The sequence below is a fragment of the Anas acuta genome, chromosome 9, assembly GCF_963932015.1.
Source record: "Anas acuta chromosome 9, bAnaAcu1.1, whole genome shotgun sequence".
Taxonomy (NCBI): domain Eukaryota; kingdom Metazoa; phylum Chordata; class Aves; order Anseriformes; family Anatidae; genus Anas; species Anas acuta.
In genome coordinates, this window is record NC_088987.1 from 20,662,861 (window position 1) to 20,680,068 (window position 17,208).

The window sequence follows — 17,208 nt, forward strand, 5'->3', positions numbered from 1 at the left end:
TAACATAGTTTTTAGTAAAGGTTTGTTAAATGATGCTAACTCCAAATTAAACCTTTCTTTTTTTCCCTGTACAAAGTATAGCAAATGCCATGAAAGATTTTAATTTGGCACTCATTATTATATTTATACCTTTAGAATAACATTTTTAAGGATCAAATATGCATGCTTTAAGACATTTTTAGAAGTATAACATTTTCATTTAGTAATATTTGAGTCTTAGAAGGCAATAGCTACCCAAGTCTTGTTGTCAAGAGGTCTTTCCCAGAAAGAAAGTAGGGCTATTTAGACCTTAATCAATCTCTTAGTTGATATTTTGTGGAGTAAAAATAGAAAGGGAAAAACAAACAAAAAACATTTCCTTATCCTACTTGAAAGCTTCTCTGTATACTATACACAGAGGAAAAACCTGCAATAAGTTCCCTTCAGCTGAACCATTTTACTCATATTTTGTGCTTTTATAAAAATGAAATAAAGTAACCCCTAAACCTCTTGCTGTCACTGATCCCCTTGCTCATGTAAATCACTATGATGTGTGGCCCTGCATCATCACAGCTCCTATGTTGGAATGACAGTGCAGATGAGCAGATCATAACAAATAAGATTTTGAGTACTTTATGGGTGTGTCAAAAACTGGTGCTTGCAGAGAAATGATCTCAACTTTTACAGAACTCTCAAAAGGCTCACTCAAGCTCTTTTCACGTATGCCTTTTCTGTTCTGTCTTCTCTGTCATCTGCTTGCAGTTGGAAATGCAAGTGTCATCAGGGATCTCAATTCAATCATAAAGGAACTCTCTTCAGAAAATTATTGGCTAGATAATTTTAACCAGTCCTTGATTTTTCAGACATTCTCAAATGTCTCCAAAACAGTCTCTCTTATTCTCGTGTAAAGTGTTTCCCTTTTGTGGGATCAAGTTTAGATAGTTGTCAGGTTCTGCACAGTTCAGATTCCTACATGCTATGAATGTGAATTATTTGTGTTATCTTGTTCAGTCAGTAAATGTCTTTACTAAATTCCAAGTAAGTGTGGAGAGCAACACACACACACACACACACACACGCAGAGGCCTGAAATGCCAGTCATGTTCGTACCAGTACTTGTTGCTGATTCCCTCAGCAGCTGCTTCCTGAATCTGCACCTCATGGCAGATACAAAAGCACATAATAAAAGGCAGGTGTAGGTGGGATATATCACTGCTTCAGCTCTTCCCAGCAAAACATTCAAATCTTCTTTAAAGAGAGTTTACTTTTTTCTTAGTCCTGGAGACTTTTCTCCCTCTATGACCAAAAAGCTAAACAAGTTTTAGTGGCACTTCACACTTCATGCAGGTCATTGGGAAATTAGGATTCCTGAGAAATTCTCCTTTAATAGCTAACTATCCAAACAACAGAGTGGAAGCATTTAAAAGCACATATGTGATTTAGGAACACAGGTCTATTTCAACAAGAATCAAACTCATTTGGATGTTTGGATGCCAAAAGTCTTTTTATTATTATTATTATTATTTTATTTTTTTATTTTTTAATTTTGATTACATTGATGCTCTGGTCTGTAGTGAGGATTTTCTGCTTCCCAAAGCTCTCACAAAACACTGGGCTTCTTTTCCCCCCTTCTCTTCTCTGCTAAGTATCAGTAGTTCCCAACATCCCAGTACCCTGGAGTTAAAATTTTCTTCAGTGAAACGTAGCATCACACAAACCAGTGTAAAATCACAGAACTGAGAAAATATGAACTGCTAAAATTAATTTTTGCCCTGTGATGAGGTGACAACTAATGAACAGTGTGTGTTTATATAACTGATTTATTTTTAAACCAATGATTCCTTTATGTCCATGGAGAAAGAAAATGCTCTTCTCTATTGGAGAGAATAGAAAAGAGAGAGAATAGAAGATCATGCGTTTTTGGCATGAGTTAAAATAGCCTCCTCCATGACTGACACTGACAGTGCTCTCACTATTTCCTCTATGATTACAAGGTCTCTGCTGTATCTGGGATGGAAAATCCATGTGCCATGCCAGTTACACAGTACATTCTAGTAAGGGGTCATTTCATAGGGCAGTATTAAATTAGTTTCCAAGACAATGACAAACTACAAAGTGGCCAGTTTCACTGGCTGGCTGGAGACACTAATGAAATTGAGAAACTGCAGTTGTCATTTGCAGTGGGACTTGATTCTTCTCACTAAAGAGCTAATCTGAGAATCACAAGTTTGACAGAGAAAATGTGACAGTGAGAGGAACGCAACTGGAAATTCATTCATACACATCTCCTAGTCTGTCACTATATCTCACTGAATGGAACTAAAGTACTCTTGAAAGGACAGTCCCTTGTACTGTATCAGTTGAGCTCATCCCTTGCAAATGGAGGTATTAATTTTGCTTTAGAAAACTGTTTCTTAAAGTAGGGAGCCAGAAAGCATTGCTTATAGGATTTGCGAGTCAATGTGTTCTTAATACATGAATAAGCTGGCAAGAGGTAAGCTAAAGTATCTATGGGCTAAGCAGTTTGGTTGGAGTAGTTGTTTCAAGTCAGACCTGAATATCGACTTTGGTATGGCAGGGGCAGAGTAAGGCTGTTATTGACTCTGGGCTTCTGGGTATGTCCTAAGCACTAGATCTCCCACTGTCCTCTACTGTCATGTTTTGAAATCTCACATGTCATTGCTTCAGTCTTATGTAAGTTAAGCTAGTTGCTTTCTTTAAACTGGCACAGAAAAGGTCACCTATGTATTCCCTGGTGGAAGAAAAAAAAAATAAAGAGGAAAAAGGAGAGCTGAGCATTAATCTGAAGGAAATGTCAGTAAATCATCACTGAAAACAGCAACAGCACAGGCTGGTTGCCTTCAGTAACTCCACATGAAAGCACAAATTTGGAGAGAAACCAACCATTCCAACAGTAACAGTAATTTGCCCTTCAAAAAATCCATGCTACCAAGAGTATTGCTTCTGGATGTATCTTCATTGTCATTCTTCTTATCTAGCAGGTGAGGAAACCAAGATTCTTGATATAAGGAAGTTCTATGGAATAAGAGGAGGGAAAATGCTTTTCCTTTTTACAGTATTCAGCTCTGGTAAATTGTTTGCCTCCTTTTCTTATCAAGCCTGTGAACTGTCAGCTGTTGATGAAATGCCAGTTTATTTAGTTTTCTTAAAACATGAAGATTTTTGACAATAGGTCAGTGGATATTCCCTTTATAGAACATCACCAGTTTGTCTATTTATGGAAACAGACTTTAGAAATTTTGTAAAAATGTAGCTACTTTGAAGATAAGACAAAGCAATCAAAACCACCCAAAGTCAGCTGAATAATTTTTAAAGACTGAGCCTAAGATAACATGGGTGGCTTGGAAGGGATTTAGATTTGGTATCTTAATAACAAATCCATCAGTGTTTTTCTATTTCCTCTGAAAACCTTTAAATGAGATTAATAGAGTTGATCTGTTTTATGTCTAACCCAGTCTTCAACTCACTCTCCCTCTGACAAAGCCATTAACTTGGATAAGACTTACAGTACTTTCAGTCCTGATTTTTCCTACATCTGTCTTGCAGGTTCACATGCTTGACCTGTATCTGTACTGTTGGTTGAAATAACTGTAAGGTCTATCCTCTTTTATAAGGCTGGCAATCACACTAGATTTACGGATTTCCATATATATTAAAATAACAGAAGTTGTTAAAATCTTTCCTTGGACAAGGTCTATTACATTCTAGAAACTATACATTTAATCCCAGTTCCTGCAAACAAAACATATTTATTCATTTGAAAAGAATAATAAAAACATTTGCTGTTTGAAACTTATTTCAGAAAAAAAAGTAGCATTGATTGGGAACCTTTTAAAAACAAAGGCTTGTTTGTTGTTATTACTGTTGTAATAGAAATTATAATTAATTTCACTTAGTATTTGATCAGTTGTGATCAGCTGATTCATCATTTCTAATATGACAGCTTATCTTGCTACTTTTAAAAAAGGGAGAGGCCAAATAGCTGCCCCTACAAACTGTTACCTCCAGCAACTGCTATACTGCCAAGTCGTGGGTGGATTATTTCTCTTATTTTCCATATTGCTTAATATCTGATATACAGCTCAAGTTTATTGGCTTGGGATTGCTTGTCGAGTATTATATCTAAAAACAGAAGTGTCACCAAACCTACAGTTGCTTAACTTAACTCATTGTTTCTCATAACATTCCTATATCACCCATTATTTCCCTATGGAGTTAAATTTGAGCAGTGATATTAATGGCACAATATCAAAACTACAGATCCAGGTGTGCTTTGTGTAGTCTCACTCTAGAACGGGTAGTGCTGGGGAATGTCACACATTGCTACATTGACACATATATTTTTTGCTGAAGCATATTGTCTTTCTCCAACCTCTCTCTTCAATCTATTAAGCTCTGTCTATAGCTATTAGCTGTAGTACAGAATGAGTGCAGAAGACTTGATTTTTTTCCAGTTCTTCTTGAGTACAAAGTATCTGTTGCTTCCAAGTGACCCATCTGCAAAAGACTCTGCTGTGTGCATGAAGATGGCTTGGTTTAGTGCTAGCTTAGGGACCTCTATGTAGAATTGATGGTTAAGAGAAACAAAGACAACAAGGAAGTGGTAGGTGTGACTGGGAGAATTTAGAGGCACACAGAACACAGGCAACACAAGGAAACACACAATTCTAGTCTTAGTTCATCCAACTTCTTTTGGTTGACTTCAAGTCATACCAACTTCTAGGTTGGATCCCTTGTTGATCAGTTATAATAATACAAACACTAAAATACATAAGTCATTTCTCACAAAGCACATTGGGACTGACTATGGTATCAATGTCAGGGGAAATGTAGATATATAAAGTGCTATTTTCAAGCAGAAAAACCAATTTCAGCATGCCTTTAAGATTGTTTTGGCATTGGCATTATAAAACTTCTGTCCAAATTCTCACCTTTATATCAACAATCTTTGATTATATTTACCTTGAGGATTTTCACTCTTCATAGGTTTGAAATGCATAAATTATATGTTTCATGTTGGAATTCAAAAGGTTTTAATCAAGCGCTCATTATCAATTAAGCATATTCATCAGTCAACATTCTTAAATGTTGACTATCAAAAATTAACTTTTGGTGCTATTTTAAGATCCTACAGTAGCAGAATGTACTGATTCCTGTATTATAGAAGCAGTGCAAAAGTGTTCTAAACAGTCCTAATAATGTAAAAAATAGATGTACTAATAGCTTGTGTTCTTCTTCTGTTTGTCCCCTTTGAAACTGATTATATTAATTCATCTGACTATAGAATGACATAAATGCCATGAAATATATCTACAAAGTAAAAATTGGCAACATCTCTGCTTTCCCTTACTTTGCATACTGAGAAAAAGAAAAAAGAAAAAAGAAAAAAAAAAGAGAGAGAGAGAGAGAGATTTCCTTATCATATACACATCAGAAACAAAATTTCAGTCCTGTTGACATCAATGGCAAATTCTGAACAGTTTCAGTTGACCTAGGATTGAATTTCAGAAGTTTGTTATATGACAGATAACAGCTTCTCTATCTGAATCATATGTTCTGTAAAACACTGAGGTAGCTTCTGGTTTTTATCAAAGGTACCAGCTATCTGGCCAGATCAAAGCTACCCTGGCTATTGCCATAATAATTATTAATTAGGTATAAGCTGTTATTAATTAGGTATTATTCTTAAAATCCATGTTTTGCTTGAATTTGCCACCATACTGCCTCAAAGAAGTTGTTTACCTCTGGTTTCCACATGCAAGTTTGATAAAAATTTTTTGTTCATCTCAAAAGGTAATTTAAGAAGTCGTTTGAAATTATCTGTCAGTAAGTGATGTTCTTAATTGTTCATTTTCTGGTATTGGGGATGTTCATACTGTTTTCCTTAAGGCATTTAATCTAAAGGCCTAAATATAGAACTATGATTCCTTGTGTAATCATTGTTTGTAAAATAGGCTTCTGAATAGGTGTTTCAATTCATTCTTTGGAGAATCTGTTAAATGCATAGGGAGTTTTGCACCTAATTAAATCATGCAAATTAGAGGTGTAAAGTCAGACAGTGTGATAACATCCCATTGCGGCCAGCTTGGTCTTAAATGCTTTGAACAGCTGGCTCCCAAAATTTTGTTTGGGCTGTATTTCCTCAGGCCACTTTACTGTGGGATTGACAGTTTTGCCTAATATTTAATGAAAATTTGCTTTCTTTATTTTGTCACATTACACTTGGCTGTGAAGGTTTGTTAACTTATGTCTTTAAGGATCACTAATGCCAGTGTACTGTGAGGATAAACATGCGTGGTAGATGGTGAAGACTGAAAAACTCTTTGTAACAAACTACCCATGCATATATATATTTTATATAGAGGTATACATATATATACATGTACACAATAGTTGCAAAGTTAATCTTTAAAACCTATTCCACTCCCAGACCAGCTTTGGGATTATTTTTGATCACTTTTTAAGATCCTTCAGTATTCAATCTACAGTGTGACAATCATATAAAACTGTGTCAGACTCAGGCAGTGACTTTAATTGTAGCACAAATGTAATGTGACACGAACAATGCACCCTGGTGTTCTGAGGAATAACACAATGCGTCACAGTGGCAATGTGTAAATTAGGTTTCTCCAAGTAGCATTGTTATGGAAAATATGGCCTTCAGATGAAGCTATTGCACAGCAGCCCAGGAATTCGAGCTCAGGAGTAAGCTCTGTCCTGTGATTTGCAAGTGTTTATGTATGCACTGAATTCTTTTATGTATCTCTAATTGATTTTAAAATGCTACTAACTGTCCTGGGTAGATTTCAGAAGATTTTAAGCAAACATTGGTTCAGAAGTCATTGAAATATGCTGAAAAATAACCAGACTGTAGATATCTTTTTTCTAACTGAGATGCACTTAATCTGCCAGTCTTGCCTTGTTCTGCTTTTTCAGAATTTGTCTTCCTTTTTCTTACTCCCCTGTTTACACATCTATAAATATACCTATGCATGTAAGCATTTTTACTCATGTGTATACCACATGTATATATTTTACTTTGAATTGGTTATTCAGATCAGATGTTCCCCAAAATTTCTAAAACTTTAAAGGATGAATATTCATTTAACATTTTGAAAGATGCAGTAATTGGATGTCTCTTGCATGATGACATAACATTTAAATTGCATCCATCTCTAAGTGTATGTTAAAGCCTAATGCTTCCATCTGTGGGATAGTTATAAACTATATATGGTTAGGTGGGTATTTTGTTTTTATTTATTAAAAAAAAAAAAAAAGAAAGAAAAAAGATTTTGTTTTAATGCTTGGAGCTTTGCTAACAAGCTTCTACTGTCTGTAGTCCATAATTTATTGATATTCAGTGTACTGTGATCTTTATATGCAACAGTCGTTTAGTTCTAGGGAGCACTGTAGTCTTAGAGCTTGATTAAATGTTATTACAATACAGGATCATAAATTTCTCTAATTAATCTGAAAGATTAGAAAGAATTTGTGAAGCCCAAATGGAAAATCAGAACAACAAAGTTATTGAAAAATCAGTAAACAGTAGAAAAAGATCTGGAAACATGCTCCCCTAAAATAAAAAAAGGAAACTGAGTCCTGCATGAGTCACAAACCTGGACTTACTAGAAAATTTTGTCTCTACTGTGTGGAGCTGAACAGACCCTTATGATCTTAGTTCCACCTCGCAGTTACTGAAATCATTTACATAATGTCTTTTCTCTGGTCTTGTTTTCTATTATTTTGCTATTGAAAGTCAAATATACTGCAACTGTTTAGCATATTGCAAGTGAGTTGAAGTAACGAGTTTAATATGAAATTCAGAAAGGGGCCTGAGCCCAGAACCCTTGGCCAAAGTCACTGAGGATATTTAAGAAGTAACAGGCAGCACCACATGACCCCATGAGTTTAAAAAGCCTTTTCATGCCAACACTATACCCATGATAACAGTTGGTGCTAAAGATCCAACACCCACACTATACACATTCTGGTCATTTGACTTTGTACTGATCATAGTCTAGTCCTGGGAACTAAATATCTATTAGTAACTGGAGTGCACTGGTCATTCCTAAACCACGCCTACTGGTTTAGTTTTAATCTGAAATGAATCCAGTTTGTGTACACCCAAAAAGTAAACCACAGTAATATGTAGAGATAATTTGAAGATTCTCTTTAAAGAATACTCCTGATCCAAACTAAAGCATCAAGGCAGACTTATCCACTGTTTCTTCTTTCAGACCTCTCATTGTTAAAGTACACCAATCCAGCTCATAAGCTTTCTGCCTTCTATGTCATGGTCATTAATATTTTCTGGTAACAACTATTGTAGGTCTTGTTCAATTACTGTAGTGGGGCCACAGTTGTCCTTTGTGGATTGGGTTATCTATCCAAGTCATACAGCATACAATTTTATTTCTTTACCATTTCTAATTAATGGGCCTGTTTCATATTCTTGCCATGAACCCACGTGCACTTCAGTATGATGGAGAGTTTCATACTTGTAACTTGTTATTATCTATTCTTTATTTTCACAAATACAGTCTCCTCGTCAAAATTAGAGCCACTACTCAATTCTGCAATGCCACTTAGTTTCAAAATATTCTTTTACCCCCTTTGTGGTTCCACCAATATTCCCAGGGAGCAGAATCTCCACACATATGCAAAATAAATAAATAAATAAATCCACACAAACCAGCATTCAGGGCTTGCTGAGTTCTGTGTTTCCCCATCCTAACCAGACTGGGACCAGTCATGAACTCTGGACCCATGCACAAGGTACTCTGGACTTCAGAATGAATTTCTGGGCCCACTGAAAATAGAAATGTATCCACAGTCTATCTGTGTTCCACCATCATAATTAGACTCTCCAGACTATGTGGAAGTGGTGATTATTGAGCATCTTAGATGTACTTGAAGAACTCAGAATTACCCCTTGCGCCAGAGGTGTTCATTTAATTAATACTATCAAACAGGCAGTAGTGCCCTATTGCAGAATAATCTGATTTCAATTATACTGCAGCAAGAGCCCCACTAGACTGCAGAACATTCCTATTTCTGCAGATTACACTAAATTATGGTGATACTTTGAAGATTTTTATTTGTCCTTTTGTGTTGTTTTACACCAGAGATGCAAGATAGGGTTATTTTTCCCCACAAGGGTCTTCACTGAATGAATTATTGAGATAGTAGCCATGTCTGAAATATGTTAAAAGGTTTCTAGAACCTTTATTTTGGCAATTGACATTCACTGTTATTATCAGTCCTCTCAGCCAAGCAACTCAACCAGCCTTGAGGAATCACTCTTTGCACCGTGATAATTTCTTCATCAAAATGTAGATGTTTGTGTTTGTCCTGGTTTCAGCTTGGATAGAGTTAATTTTCCTCCTAGTAGGTGGTAGGGTGCTATGTTTTGGATTAGGATGAGAAGAGTGTTGATAACGCACTGATGTTTTAATTGTTGCATAGCAGTGCTTACACTAAGCCAATGACTTTTCAGCTTCTGGCTCTGTCCTGCCAGCGGGAAGGCTGGGAGGGGACAGACCCAGGACAGCTGACCCAAGCTGGCCAAAGGGGTATTCCATACCATCTGACCTCATGCTAAACAATATATAGGGGTGGCTAGCCAGGGGGAGGAGGGCCGGCTGCTCGGGGCTAGGCTGGGTATCGGTCAGTGATCCCCAGTATCAGGCTGGGTATCAGGTGGTAAGCAATTGCATTGTGCATTACTTGTTCCGTACACGTTATTATTAGTAGCACTATTATCATTATCATTGTTATTTTCTGCCTTAATAAACTGTCTCTATCTCAACCCACAGGCTTCATTTTCCTGTTTCTCTCCCCCATCCCAGAGAGGGAGGGGGGAGGGTGAGCAAATGGCTATGTGGTGCTTAGCTGCCAGCCAGGTTAAACCACAACAGTGTTTCACATTCTACAACAGCAACATACAGAATTTACGGAAATTGCTTGATTACAAAAATACTGACCACTAACAAATTACAGAAAACATTAAAATGTGTGTGGGCTTCCTTGCTATGACTTGCACTGATGTAACACATGTAGGAAATTTAATTGGAGCAATGATTTTATGTTGGCAAAACTTGTTGATGCTAACTAAAGTAAGATCACATAGTGCAGTAGATATAGGAATGCCTGCGGTAAGACTGAACGACTAGGTGAGTATGAACAATGAGGTGGCTTGTACATTCAGGAGCAACCACATTAGTTACTTCACATACATTCTTGGATATCAAGATGGTTTTTAATTATGTCATACATACTCCAGCAAACACTGCAGTAAATATTTGATTAATTTTGTTTTGCAGTTTCCATTGTATTCAAGCTTGTCTCTTACAAAAGGAGACAAAAAAAAAAAGTATAGGAAAAACTTGTCAGTTAAGACGAAACAGTAATACTTGTACAGACAGTGCAAACAGCAAGTTGAGTACAGCAAAACTTCAGTTCACTATTTCTTAAGTCTTTCCATAATTCATTATCTGCTTTCCTATTTGTCTTTCATCCCAGTCAAACAACTTTTCTAGTTTAAACTAGAGTTCTAAGTCAAACAGCAATCTGATGTGGTTTTAGCAATTACTCTCTTATCTTTTCACTGAAACAGTAGCACCAGAGGAAAACAAAGAATTACTGGTTGCCGCACCTTCTTCTACTACAAGGATAGATGGTCACTGCATTTATATCTAAAACATAAGGCACAGGAGTACATCTCAGATAGTGGGACTAGGAGACCCACTTCTAAGGGTGATTTAGGAATCATTTGCTATCTTTTCCATTTGCTTAAAAGGGATGACAAGTAAAAGAATTATATGAGTCATTTCTCTAATGACTGACTGAACATGCCTACCTCTGAACTGCTTGGAGTAACAGATCACTGAAAGAAAACTATAGTAAAAGTCTTTTTGTATTAGTATGTATAGTAAAATTTATAGTAAAAGTCTTTTTGTAATAGCATGAAGTGTTGCCATGTCCGTCCCTGCCTACCTCCCCAACCCCCCCGATTGCTGGGAGATTTTTATGAACATTTGTTAGAGTAAAAGAATTCAGTTCAAGAATTAAAATCTTCATTACAAAATGTTCATTTTTTTATGTACAATAGAGCAAAGAATGTCTCTGAAAGTGTACTCCCCTTTTATGATAGACTCTAACTAGAAAAGGACGTGCCACATTTTTCTTTTTGCAATGTTTATGACAATTTCATAATTGTAATGAGAAAGAGAATGGATGGAAGATTAATGTGTTTCTAAGCTGAAGGAGGGAGAGACTTTAATGAGGTTCTCTAAAAATGTGTGTATTCCCTAAAGTTTTTTATTGATGGCACATGCAAACATAGCCATATCAGTAAGTTAGTATCTACTGCTTTTCTCTGACAGGAATCTGAGATTGATCTGAAATCTCCGTAAACTTTTCTACAGTCTTCCAAAAACTTTGAGTCAGACTTTATCTGGACATCTGACTTATTTTTCTTCTCTAGGCAGGATTTCAGAGTCTAACACTATGAATTATTTCTGTATTTGGAGCAGGAGGACTATTAATATCCATATCTTTTGTTGTTATGGAAAAAGACCCAAAAAGAACATGATTCATAATGGGGTAGGGACGGGTGGGGGGCAATGTCATAAATAGATTATGATTTCCTAGTAAAATTATATGAACAGGAATAAAATAAAAATTCATTTGATGGTCTACACTGATCTCAAACTTTTCAAAGATTGTTAGTAAATACAGGAATTAAACGCTAATTAAAATACTTGAAAAGATAATAGCAATTGAAAAATTCCAGTAATACAAGGAAAAATTCTAGTAACAGAAATGGTATGTACAATTAATTCTTGCATAATATAACCACATTGTTTCATAACTCAGGCATAAGAGGAGGAAACATTTCCATTGTAACACTCTAATGTGAAATGTGACAGTTAAAATTACTTCAGTGACCCCCATCCAACAGGACATGGATCTGAATGTTCATAAAGTGATCCTTATGCAAGTTTTTGTACTATTAGATGTACCTGATATACTCCCTGAATTTCAGAAATACTGTATCTGTCTTCTTTCCTATTTTTCAAATCAATTTCTTCTTATCTTACTCTTTTTATTGACAATTGTTGTCTACAGAATACAGTGATAAGAACATAAAGAAAATGTAATGACAAAATGTAACGACAACAGTGCACAGTGCAGGGTGGTAAACACTCCAATCATAAGCCAGGCAATAAAGAAAAATAAGGAAGAATGTTCTTTTAAATGCCTTACAGAATCTAAACAAATAACATGGGCAAGCCTTTCTTCTATATTTCAAAAAGGAAAGTGGAACAGTTGTCTTGTACCAAACAGCACCATCAACAAAACCAACAATAAAGAAAAACAAAAGGTTAGATAGTAAGATCAAGAAAGCCACAGCTACAAAATGGGATTGACTTTCCTTGTGAACAGGTCTCAGTAGCTAAGTTCCTAGTTCAGTCTTCACATATTTGCAGATAATATATTAACCTCATTAGCTCACATACAGGAGCCTTTTCTGATTGGCTATGAATCTTTCAACTTGAGGAAGACAGAAAAAAAGGAATAACCAAAGAAACATTTGGCAGGTTTAATAGTTTCTGCAGGAGTAATGCACAGTTGTACAGAAAGAATTGGTGCTGGCAGTCATGAGTTTGACTTTGTTAATTCAAGTAACCTTATTTGAGAAATTCCTTGCTTCCTCACCCATGTCTCCAATCAGTGGAGGTTATTAAATCTCAAAATATGCCACAATGCACATAAAAAGTAACCAGCAGCAAGAAAAGCACAAGGAGTTGAAAAGCAACTACCTTATCCATCCCATCAGGACTATGTGAATAATTTGTCATGAATAATTTAGAGACAGAATGTGTTGGTTTTTTGTGTGTTCAGAAATAGTGTCCAAATAAACTCCAGCTTTTGGTGTATCCATGTAATGCCTGAAATTAGGCTCTGTACAATTCGTGTTTGCAAGTATTCTTCTGATCCTCTGCTGGTTTATAAGTATTCCTTAGTTACTATTCAGTATTTGTGTGCCATCTTTTCAAGAAATAAGCACATTGTTTTATGTCATATCAGGCAATTAGAAAATGCTTCAGTGCCTGCTTTTTGTATAAATAGCCACAATTATTCATTATTATTAACTAGTATCATTATCTACTAATAGGTAGTACCTAGCTACTACTCTATGAAGTAACCTACTAACCTACCGACTAGGTTTATTTACACGTGCTAATAGTTCATCACATATCTAAGACAGTGCAATACAGACACCTTTGGCTGTATACTTTCCAGGGCAGGTTACTATGGATACTGGGACACTTTGAGAACACATCTCAGATAAACTGTGCCTCTAGACTGGTCATCTCCTTTCTTTCCTGGCTTCTGCACCTTCTTTTCTGGGAGCAGCAACAGACTTGGTCCAATTTTCTTCCTGTCTTCTCCCAGTCAGAAGTGTCATGGTGACATTTGTATTCTACCTGTCTTTCTTACTAGCCTCTTTCAGCCGCTGTATTTGTATAACTAAACTATACTCACCTTCACACGGATCCCCTACCGATGCTCAGTATTTTGCTGACACTGTGATAATGAGTATCCTACAACCACTGCCACCACACACTATCGTTCCAGCTCACAAGCAGCATACAGTTGTCTCCTCCCACTCTGCAGGGCTATGTAAAGAAAAGTAAGTGTTACCTTGCAGTAATAAACAAGGCATGATTAATATTTTCTTTATGTTTAATCTTGTCAGCTCATTGTGTGATGTAATTTGTGAATATATAGATCCATATTCTCACATAGATATTTGTTCTGAGGGAAAAGTGACTTGTGTTCCATGCAACTAGTATGCAAACACTTTGCTCATAGGTGCCTATTTGTCACCGTACTTGGGCAGAAAACATGAGAATTTTCTCTAGTATTTCTCAGCTACAGAAAGACTGGGAAACTCTGTTAGAGGCATTTCTATGCATTCAGTTGGTAATTGTCCTTCTCCCAGTCCCATTTAGAAAAAATTGAAGGCTGAATGCTTTAAGTAGAGGTGTAACTCACCTGCATGGCTCAGGGACATGAATGAAAACGTATGATGGGGCAGCTTGTGGCTAACAGCTGCTGGATATAATGGTTATGTCTCTGCCTATGTTTAGGATGTTTCAGTCACTTCAACCATATGGCCAAGCTGAATGAGACAAAACTGCTGAGAAAAGAGAAGAAAAGCCATATGATGTACAGAAAAAGGGGAAAAGAAATCTTTGGTTCTTCCTACACTGTCCCTCATGAGTGTAATTCATTGCAGCTGCTTTGACACAACGAATCAATCATTAAGCTTCTTCTACAGAACAGATGGCCAAAGAGTAGAAATGGTCGAGGAAAATGGATTTAACAAACGAGTCTATACTGATGAGAACTGTTGTGTGTTTTTTTTTGTAGGATTCATCCAACTCACATGAAACAACCAAAGTCTTACCACAAACCTCAGGGAATATGGGATATATGTTCCCCCACTGATGTAATCCACGCTTTTTTTCCTCCTATTTTTTCTTCTTGTCTTTTGGTAGACATGCTCTCTTCACCTTAAAGAGCAGTTCATGAAATTAAATGTTTCTATAGGAAGTCCACATCTGGGTCACAGTTTATAGGCTTTTTTTTTTTTTTTTTTTTTTTTTGTGCTGTTAAGATGATACCTTGTCAGCCACATGAATGATTAGACACATGTGCAAGCAACCAGGCACATTGAGGCAAGACAGACTTGTCAGCCAGTGAGTCTTTGCAGTGATTTATTTGAATTTAGGGTTCACTCCTGTTTTCTGTGCAGATTTCAAAGAAAATTGCAAAAATATATATTAATCAGCCTCTGTCAATAGAGGGACAGAATGAGGAACTAAATAAAAACTGAGGTTGATTGAAAATCACAAAACAAATGGAATAGTCTAATAAATAGTGTTTTATTTTTGTAAATTATGACCTTCCTTGAACTTGGCATACTGATTTATAATAATTTTTTTTCTGTTTTTCTTATCCTTTAAGAGGCACTTTTGTGATCCCAAGCAGGCATGCTTTAGAGTCAAACATACTAATATTTAGATCACTTTTATTTTATATTCAGACAGATAAAAAATCAAACGTACAACTGTGTTAGATTTATGTTGTCTGTTGAGTTATGACATTTTTGTTTGAAGTCAGTTTGTTTGAGTAATGAATATATATTTATATAGCCCTTCAGTGGTCAGGCAGTTGGACTAGATGAGCTTTGAAGGTCCCTTTCAGTTGAACTATTCTTTCTGTTCTGTTCTATTCTATTCCAAGACTCTCCAAAGGTTCTATAGTCCTCACTTATGATAATCATTGTCTGACATACTCATGTGGCTTGAATAACTGTAGGATCTAAATGTCTCACAAATTCAGATTTATTCCTCCTCTCATACTCCACTAGGACATTATTTTACTGTTTTTTTTAAATTGTGAAGCAGAATTTGAGGGAAAAAATGTAAATGACAAAAATCTTTTAATATTAGAATGGAAACTGCTGTCCAGATCAACAGAAATACTAAGTGGAAACTGCTGTCCAGATCAACAGAAATACTAAGTGCCCAATTGCTTTTGATTTTAATATAAAACAAGAGATTGGATTGTGTTAAGATCAGTTTATAACAATATTAATTTAGCATTAATGAATGAGAAATAAGAAGCCATACTTAAAGACATACAGAAATAATTTTTAAATAAAATTCCACATAATGAAGCATACATAATATTATTACGTTTCTAGGTTTTGTATATGTAAAGTTTGGATGATTGGAGGCAAAGGTTAGAATTGTAGACTTGCCTACCAAAGAATGGCAAGTGCAGTTTACTTCGTAGAATTCTCCTCTTCCTTCTTTTTCCTGGATGGTGAAAGGACTGCTTCACAGACAGGGTCAAGAAATGAAAACAGAATATCTAACATACATTTGCAAATGTCAGCTCCATACATCACTGAACATCAAGCAGTTCAAACACTTCCTTTAGCTTACACTTCATGTTTCAATGTCATTCTCATTTACTTGAGTTGTAGCCCCACATGCACTCAGTGTACACAAGAAAGACAGTCAATGCACTCTCCATGTCTCCAGTCTTTGCACACTCATGTATTTTGTAAATACACGCATACACGTTTTTATCATAGGTGTAGCCAGCTAGAATGATTAATGGTGAATAATAGTGCATCTCCAGTACTTCCTTAGTTCTTTCAGGCATTATGTCGTAAAGTCTTTAGTTTCATATTACCTTTCATCCTGAGAGATCATTCTGTATGTACACATAGAAGCTTAAATACAACCACTTCAAAGTGCAAAGGAAACATTAAGTTGTAGAAAGTACAGTTGAGGAGATAGCCTACAGATTCTGACCCACCAAATTTGCATCTTCAGTGCCTACAAAGAAGAAGAGTTTCATTTTTAAAGCTTACTCTTGCAGAAGTACCATTTGTGAAGGATAATAATGGTTGCAGAGTGCTGAGTGTCCAAAATTAATTTTCAGTTGTTCATATTTCAGTCACTAAGTCACAGGGGCAGTGGAACACGCATATTTGCTCAAGACAAAGGTCCCTCAAGCTCAGTACCCTGACAGTGTCCAGTACCAGATGCCTGTGGAAGAACACAGGACGTAGTCCAAAGCTTACCCGTGTTTAAGAAAAATGGTAAGATAGTCATTTTTTATGTTGGACAGATAACTCCAATAATATGTAAATTCCTTCATGTTTAAACTATTCATCTCTTATAAACAATTCTTTCCATTATCAACAGATTAGTGAAACCTGGTTTCCTCAGATGCATGTTTCCAAGTTTCTGGTGTCTAAGTGTGATTAGACCAAAGCTTTCCATAGGCTGGAGTCACAACACTGGTGTGCCTAACAGATCATGTAGTATCTAGTGATTCATGAAACTTTGCTGTAGGTTATTAGAGGCTGTAATAGATTTCCTGTCTCTTCTTCTGATTTTCATATTTTGAGACCCCTAAATCTACTTGTCAAATGGGTTGAAAAATTGGTTGAAACTGAATCAAGATATGCAAGGAGGGCTGGACAGACAAACTAATAACTGCAGCATAGACATTCATTATATATTTTAAGGAAAATTTTCAAATTGCATATAAATTGTATGTCACATGCTGTATGACGTGTACACATAATGACCCAAGGGAGGAAGCACTGACTAG